The 9,161-nt window shown below is 46.4% G+C and overlaps 1 protein-coding gene across 1 annotated transcript in view; it reads right to left on the bottom strand.

Moving 5' to 3' along the window:
* Positions 1 to 7,223, bottom strand: part of LOC116826854 (uncharacterized) — a 60,106-nt gene extending 52,883 nt beyond the window's left edge. Inside the window, exon 1 of the mRNA XM_032783871.2 lies at positions 7,205 to 7,223. The gene's annotated coding sequence lies outside the window, so the exon portion shown is untranslated. The remainder of the gene's footprint in view (positions 1 to 7,204) is intronic.
* Positions 7,224 to 9,161: the final 1,938 nt, after the last annotated feature.

Consider the following 9,161-nt stretch of genomic DNA (forward strand, 5'->3'; position numbering starts at 1 on the left):
AAGCTGGTAGTGAGCTTGGGGGAGTTTCAGGTAAGCCCCCAGACTTTTGGACGCAAAAGTCCAGGTTTGGGACAGGACCAGATTGTGGACGCTAAAGTTCAGGTCTGGGACTGGAAGGCTAGATTACCACACAGAGGTCCTGGAGGTTTTTCTCCTTCCTCTGTAGCATGGGGCATGGGTCACTTGCTGGAGGATTCTCTGCAGTTTGAGGTCTTCAAACCACAATTTGAAGACTTCAGTAACTCAGACATAGGTTAGGGATTTGTTATAGAAGTGGATGGGTGAGATTCTGTTGGCTGCATTGTGCAGGAGGTCAGACTAGATGACCATAATGGTCCCTTCTGACCTTAAAGTTTATGAGTCTATAATAAAGGGGGAGGAGCCATCATGAAGGATCCCCTCACTACCACCTGAGCTGGAACAAGAGCTGTACCAAGGGAAAGAATTGTGCCCAGGCCTGGAAAGTGTCCAGTCTGAGGAAAACACTTATTGAAGCATGAGGGTGAAATAAGGGTGAGATTATCTGTATTCAGTTTGATTAGACACAGATTGGCATGTTTTATTTTATTCTGCTTAGTAATTTACTTTGTTCTGCCTGTTACTACTTGAAACCACTTAAATCCTACTTCCCATATTTAATGAAATCACTTTTTACTTATTAATTAACCCAGAGTATGTGTTAATACCTGGGAAAGTCAAACAGCTATGCATCTCTCTCTATCAGTGTTATAGAGTGTGAACAATTTATGAGTTTACCTTGTATAAGCTTTATACCAGGTAAAATGGATTTATTTGAGTTTAGACTCCATTGGGAGTTGGGCATCTGAGCGTTAAAGACAAGAACACTTGCGCTAGCTGCTTTCAGTTTAAGCCTACAGCTGTTAGGGGACGTGGTTCAGAACTGGGTCTGGGTTTGCAGCAGGCTAGCGAGTCTGGCTCAAACCAGACAGGGCACTGAAGTCCTAAGCCGCCAAGGCAGGAAAGCACGGGCAGAAGTCTCTGAAGCATGCTTACTGAAACGTCTTTGAAGGTGAAATATTATCTGTAATCAGATGTTAATGTATTAGGCTTAGACTTGCGTTTTGTTTTATTTTGTTTTTTGTGACCTACTTTGATCTGTCTGCTATTACTTGAAACCACTTAAATCCTACTTTTTATACTTAATCAAATCTCCTTTGTTCATAGATCATAGACTCTAGGACTGGAACGGACCTCGAGAGGTCATCGAGTCCAGTCCCCTGCCCTCATGGCAGGACCAAATACTGTCTAGACCATCCCTGATAGACATTTAACTAACCTACTCTTAAATATCTCCAGAGATGGAGATTCCACAACAATTAATATTTGCCGACTCCCGAGGCAATTAATTCCAGTCAGAGCTGTGTGTTTACTAAACCCTGACGGTACCAGTTAGCAATACTTTTTTCTTATGTCCCATCCAACCTAAATCTTCCCTTGCTGCAATTTTAAGCCCAGTTGGCTTCTTTGTTCTCATCATTAGAGGGCTAAGGTGAACAAGTTGTCTTCCCTCTCTCTGATGACACACCCTTTTAGATTACCTGAAAAACTGCTATCATGTCCCTCTCATCCGCGCTCAGTCTTCTCTTTTCCAAAACTAAACAAAGCCCAATTTCTTTCAGCCTTCCTTCATAGGTCATGTTCTCAAGACCTTAATTCATTCTTGTTGCTCTTCTCTGGGACCCTCTCAATTCTCCACATCTTTCTTCAGAATGCGGTGCCCAGAACTGGACACAATACTCCAGTTGAGGCCTAACCAGTGCAGAGTAGAGGGGAAGAATGACTTCTGGTGTCTTGTGTACAACACACTTTAATGCATCCCAGAATCACGTTGCTTTTTTTTGCAACAGTATCACTGTGACTCATATATTTAGCTTTGGTTCCACTATGACCCCTAGATCTCTTTCTGAGCCATAGCTCCTTCCTAGCACAGTTTCTTCCCAGTCTGTATGTGTGAAAAACTGATTGTTCCTTCCTAAGTGGAAGCACTGTGCATTTGTACTTTTTTGAACTTCCATCCCGGTTTACCTCAGACCATTTCTCCAATTGTCCAGATCATTTGAATTTTGAACCCTGTCTCGCAAAGCAGTTGCAATCTCTCCCGTATTGGTATCGTCCGCAAACTTAATCAGATACTTTCTATGCCAACATTCTATAGTTGTTGATGAAGATATTGAAAGAGCCATCCCAAAACCTACGACAGACATCGCCCATACAACGCCACAGATCCGCAATGAATCACAAGTAGGACCCCTTGTGGACAGGCGAGATAGACAACAAATATCAAAGAATAAAAAATACCCACTTGTTATAGCTTTCCAGCCGGATTGGGAGCCATTAATACCACTCTCTGCGTATGGTTTATTCCCGCCCGTTCATGCACCCACTTATATGTAAGCATCACTAAATTCTATTTTGCCTAGTTATCGATAATGAATATCATGCGAGCCCATATCAAATGCCTATACTAAAGTCTAGGTATACCACAATCCACCGCTTTCCCTTATCCACAAGGTCGTTATCCTATCAAGAAAGCTATCAGTTGGTTGACCGATTTAGTCTTTACAAATCCATGCTGGCTTATTCCCCACCCCCTAATCACCTTACACCTTCCAAGTGTTTGCAGATGTTTCTTTCTAATTACTTGCTCCATTATCTTCCTGGCAAGAAGTTAAACTAACTAGGGTCTGTAGTTTCCTGGCTTGTTTTATTTCCCTTTTTATAGATGGGCACTATATTTGCCCTTTTCCAGTCTTCTGGAATCCTCTCCCGTCTCCCATGATTTTCCAAAGATAATAGCTAGAGGCTCAGCTACCTCCTCTATTACTCCTTGAGTATTCTAGGATGCCTTTCATAGGCCCTGGTGAGTTTGCAGACATCTAACTGTTTCTAAGTGCATTTTTACATGCTCTTTTTTTATTTTATCTTCTAAACTACTACCCCCTTCCATAAGGCATTCACCTATGCCTTAGACAGTCATTCCTTCAGACTTCTCAGTGAAGACTGACACAAGAAGTCATTAAGCATCCTCATCTCTGCCATTTCCAAGTTTCCTGTTACTGTTTCTCCCTCCTCACTGAGCAGTGGGCCTACCCTGTCCTTGGTCTTCCTCTTGATTCTAATGTATTGATAAAAAGTCTTTTTGTTTCCCTTTATTCCCATAGCTGTTTATTAATAAACCCAGAGTAAGTGATTAATACCTGAGGGAGCAAACAGCTCTGTATATCTATCAGTGTCATAGAGGGTGGACAATTTATGATTTTGCCTTGTATAAGCTTTATACAGAGTAAAACGGATTTATTTGGGGTTTACGCTCCCAGAAAGACTGAATGCTGGGAAAGTCCCTGTTAACTGAGAAGCCCTTAAGCTGAGTGAATCTCGGTTTCTGTGAAATGAAGGAGGCCGTGGCCCAACCTCTTGGTCTGTGCTGGAGCCGACTGGTGTGCCCAGTTCAGCAAGATGGGAGTGGTAGGAAACCTTTTCTGGCAGGGGGGTTTGTTCTTAGTGGTATCCCAGCACATCTAATGACAGTCTTGAGGGAGTTTCCGTGATCCAACCCATCACAGGTACCTTCTTCGCATTTTGTCAAATCTACAGTGAAAGGGTTCTGAAAACTAACGTGCTGGGTCATCATCCGAAACTGCTATAACATGAAGTATATGGCAGAATGTGGGTAAAACAGAGCAGGAGACATACAATTCTCCCCCCAGGAATTCAGTCAGAAATTTAATTAACACATTTTTTTAACGAGCATCATCAGCATGTCCTCTGGAATGGTGGTCAAAGCATGACGGGGCATAGGAATGTTTAGCATATTGGCTACAAAAGTGTCATGCAAATACACGTTCTTACTTTCTGCTGACATTGTAAACACCAAGCAGGCAGCAGTATCTCACATCAATGTAAACAAACTTGTTTGTCTTAGCAATTGGCAGAACAAGCAGTAGGTCTGAGTGGACTTGTAGGACTTATATATGGTTTTGTTTTGGAGTGCAGTTATGTAACAAAAAAAATCTACATTTTGTAATTTGCACTTTCAAAGAGATTGAACTTCAGTACTTGTATGAGATGAATTGAAAAATACTGTTTTTTTTTGTTTATCATTTTTACCGTACGTATTTGTAATAAAAAAATATAAAGAGACACTGTACACTTTGTATTGTGTTGTAATTGAATCCATATTGACAATGTAGAAAAACACCCAAAATAATTAATAAATTTCAATGGATATTCTATTATTTAAGAATGTGATTGATCGCAATTCATTTTTTGTAATCGCAGTTAATTTTTTTGAGTTAATCACGTGAGTTAACTAAAATTAATTGACAGCCCTACTATTTACCCAACTGTCCATTCACTGGGGTCTCTTCTCTCCCCAGAGCTGCTCACCAGTAAAGTCTGTGTGGGTGTCACCAGAGCGAAGGTAGATAAGCTCCAGAATACTCTTACAAGGATGGCTGTGGAGTCCCTTTCCCTAGAAGTTTTTAAGAATATGTTGGACAAACCTCGGTCAGGTATAATCTCCATATACTTGGTCCTGCCTCGACAGAGAGAGCTGGACTTGATGACATCTTGAGGTCCTTTCCAGCCCTCTGTTTCTACGATGCTATGCAATCTATTGTGTAAAAAATGATACATACAGGGAAAAAAACCCACCACAAGATACTGTCAGGCCATTCACAAAAAAAGAACAAAAAAACTAGACTCTACAGCATAAAATGACGCAATGCAGAGAAGAAAGCAACACAATGCAAACTAACACACCCTAGGACAAAAGTACACGATGGAAAAGAGCTCAACTCAAACTAATACAACAGAGGCACCAAACAACCTGAGGCAAAACAATGTACCATAAAACTATGCAATACAGCATAGTGCATCACATTTCCAAAATGGCGCCAGGCAAAACAGCTCAGCGTGGAACAGGGCACAGCACAAAAAAGAATTATTTCAGTTTAGGCATGGAAGGGATCTTGAGAGGTCATCTACTCAAGCCTCCTGTGATGAGTCCAGACCAAGTATCCCTAGACATTCCCAGAATGATGTAGCTCTAACCTGGCCTTAAAAATGTCCAATGAAGGATGTTCCACAACTGCCTTTGGAAGCCAATGCAATGCAAACACTCAGACCAAACAACACTGTACACACAGCTGGCTTGCAGTTAAGGGGAGAGGCAAAAATTCAAACAATCAGGGTTCACTTCCCAGTTCTGCCTCAAATTCTCCATGCAAACTTGAGCAAATTACTTCAACTCTCTGAGCTTCAGTTTTCCCATCAGTAAAAAGGGGGGCAGCTTCCCACCATTAGCCTATTTGGCCTTTCAGCTTTTTCTGGGAAGGACGCTGTCTCACACACTGTGAGTATGTCTACACTGCAGTTGGACACCAGTGGCTGGCCTCTGCCCACAGCCTTGGACTCACAGGCCTCAGGCTGCAGGGCTGTTTAATTGTGGTGTAGATGTTGTGGACTGGGCAGCAGCCCAAGGTCTAGCACCATCCCAACTAGCAAGGTCTACAGCCTGGCTCCAGACCAAGCCCAGACATCTACACAACACTGTGAGCCCGAGCCAGTTGCCATGGGCCAGCTGTGGGTTTTTAAATAGCAGTGTAGACAGATCCTTGGTGTCTGTTCAGCACCTATCACAATGGGGACCCTGATCTTGGTCAGTGTCTGTGCAGAGCCCTGCACAACAGGGGGCCTTGGGCGAGGGCTCTGCGACTCCCAGCACTACAGGATCTCTGATTTTGTTTGAGGTCCCTGCAACACCTGGTAAAATTGGGGGCAAGGGGTGAAAGATCTCTGTCAGGATCTCCGCAGTACCCAGTGCAGTGGTGGGGACTGATCTTGGCCAGGGTCAGTGCAGCGCCAGGCCCAACAGGGACATAGATCTGAAGTGCCCAGCAAAATGCAGGCAGGAGTCTGGGATGCAGTCATGCGCTACCTGGAACAAGGAGGCACTAAAGATCTCGGTCCAGGTCTGTTTTACCTGTCACAATGGGGGGGCCTGTTGTCAGTTGGGGGTACCTGTAGTGCCCAGCACAACAGGGGCACAGATCTCAGTTGGGGTCTCCACAGCAGCTGTCACAACAGTGGGGTCTGGCCTCTCTTGGAAGTCTCTGCAGCACCTGACATAACAGGACCCAGATCTCACTTGGGGTCTCTGCAGTTCCAGGAACAACAAGGTCCCTGATTTTGTTTGCTGTCTCTGTAGCAGCTGGCACAATGGGAGCCTGATTTCACTTGGAATCAGGGTGCAGGGCCCAGCACAACAGGAGCCCGGAGCTCGGTCGGGGTCACGGTAACACCCGGCACAACAAGGTCCCTGCTCTCTGTAGGGGTCTGTGTAATTCCGGGAACAATGACTGCCCTAAACTTGGTCAGGCCTTGTGCAGTGCCCAGCACACTGGCGGATCAGATCTCTGTCAAGACCTGTGCCCCTATGCTCAGTATGATAAGAGCCCTAATTTCAGTCAGATACCTTGAGGCTCAGAACCAAGGAGAAAATGGGGCAAAAACTAAATATAAGAGAAAAACACCAACATCTGGGGAAACTTTATGTCACCAGTCAACAATTCAAGGAGAAAAGGGAGACATTTGAGGGGATTATACAGTGATATTCAATCAACGGCAGAATGGGTTGGATTCTTCTTGCCTCACATTCAAATGGCCAGTAGAAAGTCCTGGCTGCTGTCTTTCACAGGGGAAAGGAGTGGGGCTGGAGTCAGAAGGTCACAGGCAGTGGGGAGGGGATGGCAGAAGGTCTGGGAATGGTAACTAGCAGGAGCTGGATGGGACTTCTGGATTGGGCAAGGTGGGGGAGAGGGAGAAGTTGGGACTGGGAAACCTGGGGCAGTCTCCATGGGGGATGCTTGCTCCTCCCTTCCCTTCCTGTGTCTTTCCATGCCCTGTTGCCAACAAAGAGTGGCCAACCCAGCCCAGTCTAGAGGTATCCATGTGGCAGGGCTCTCCCAATCTCTCCCCATTAACCCTCTTCCCAGTTCAGAAATCACTCAGGGTAATGATTTCCCACCTAAACAACAATTAATTGCAGGTAAAAATTGGAGGGGATGAGGGGGGGAAACACTCCACATCTGAGATTTGAATTGAATATTGGAGAAGTGGGGAGAAAATGGGGCAAAATCAGTGGAGAAGAACAGAGACCTCAGTAATTTGAGGGGAAACTCACCACTGATTTTGATCTTTGCTACCTAGAGAAAAACGGGAAAGGAGAGGAGAGACATGTTATCACTATGGGAGAGGGCACTGGTAAATCAGAGGGGATCTCAGCCCCTCCCCCGCTCCTCTGGGGTCACTTGCCCTTCTCCTCTTCCTGCAGTTTCCTGGTTGCACAGAAATAGTTCCATCTGTCCCTTTTCCCAGCTCTCCTTCCACTCCTCCCTCCTTTTCCTTCTCTCCCTTCCTGACAGCCTCCCGCCAAGCCACACACAGAGGAACCCTTCTGAATCTCTCAGTTGTGCCCCAGGGCAGATCCTGGCAGGGGCCACGCGTAGGGTGCCCAGATGTCCCTATTTGACAAGGACAATCCCGATTTTGGGGTCTTTTTCTCATATAGGCTTCCATTACCCCCCACCCAGTCCTGATTTTTCACATTTGCTGTCTGGTCACCCTAGCCACGCGGGGTGCTGGGCTCCCGGCTGTTACAGCAGCTCGGAGCACTCCTGTGGACATATCCGTCGCCCCTGGGGAGTAGATCGCAGGGGCTGCGAGATCCCAGGTTCCCACGGACACCGGCGCCCAGCCACTTCCCTGCCCCCTCCCCAGCACCTTCCCCGCGCTCTCTCTCCATTACCTGGAGACACCCGCTCTTCAGCGGGGCGGGCAGACGCCGCGGCTGTCCCGCAGGTTCGCTCCAGCTGGAGAAGTTCCCCCCAGGCTGGGCACAAGGGGGTTAAGGAAGGAAGGTCTCTCCCCAGCATAGACCCCCAGCTGAGCCCCGGCTCCCAGATCAGGATGGAGGCAGCAGCGTGGCACTCACCCAGCTGATCACACTCTGTTCGTCCTTTGTTCTCCCCGACTCCTACTTCCCCTCAGCACTGGCAAGATCACGGCTGCCGGAGCCTAAAGACTGAAGCGGGAGGGAGCTCCCCCAGAAGCTGCCGGGAAAGCCCCTTGTGCCAGGTGTTCTGGGAAATGTAGTCTCTGAGTTCTGCCTCTGCAGCCAGGGAGATGCAGCGCTGTATGTGCCTTGCAAGTGTGGACAGTGAGTAAGTTGCACCCTGCGCTGCCATCTGCGCATACCAAGAGCCAGGGAGCTAGAGAGGGCGATATCTTGTATTGCACCAGCTTCTGTTGGCGAGAGACAAGCTTTGGAGCTGCGCAAAACTATTCTTCAGGTCTGGGGAAAGCTCCAACTGCACTGCACCAGCCATGTAGAACAGCAGCACCCTGCACCAGTTAGTAGTCCTTGCTCTTAGTCCAGGGATTCTCACAACAAAAATTTTGGTGGCCTCAGAGTCTGGTCACCAACTCTTGCTGGTGGCCTCTCTGACAATTTTTCCTAAAACATTTAATAAACTTTAGGAAAAACAAGTAAATATGCACATAAACATGTCCATGTAAATGTAATGTACATTTGTCTCTCTTCTTTACTGGACCTAAACAGAATAGAAACACAAATAAGGTGCTTTGATGTTCTTGTCTTTTGTTGTTGTTTGTTTATTTAGCCTTTTGCTTGCTTTTTTATTTTTGTTTTGACTTGCTAGCTAGTATGTCTGCTTCCTTGAAAAGTGCTATTTGTTAATATCTTTTTGCAGCAGCAACACTTGCTAGCTAGCTGGGAGGTAGTGAAAAGTGATATTAACAAACAAACATACAAGTAACACTTTTCACAGCAGACTTACTCTGGCAAGCTGGAGGCCAAATTAAGCCCTGTATGGGAAGATGGTAGGAGCAGGGGCAATGGTGAGGGCAATTGGAGGGAGCAGGGGAAGCAGTGGGGATCCAAAGCCCTGGAGCCTGGGACCAGAGTTGGAGGACACAGTGGAGGCCAGGAGGAATGGAGGGGTGGTGAGCCCAGGGCCCCACTGCACATGGGGGAGAGAGCCCAATGCCATGCAGCCAGAGCCTGCAGCTCGCCACTCAGGGTTGAAACTGGAAGCCTGATCTCTGACACCCCTGGGAAG

The sequence above is a fragment of the Chelonoidis abingdonii genome, chromosome 10 (genome assembly GCF_003597395.2).
Source record: "Chelonoidis abingdonii isolate Lonesome George chromosome 10, CheloAbing_2.0, whole genome shotgun sequence".
In the NCBI taxonomy this organism is placed as follows: Eukaryota; Metazoa; Chordata; order Testudines; family Testudinidae; genus Chelonoidis; species Chelonoidis abingdonii.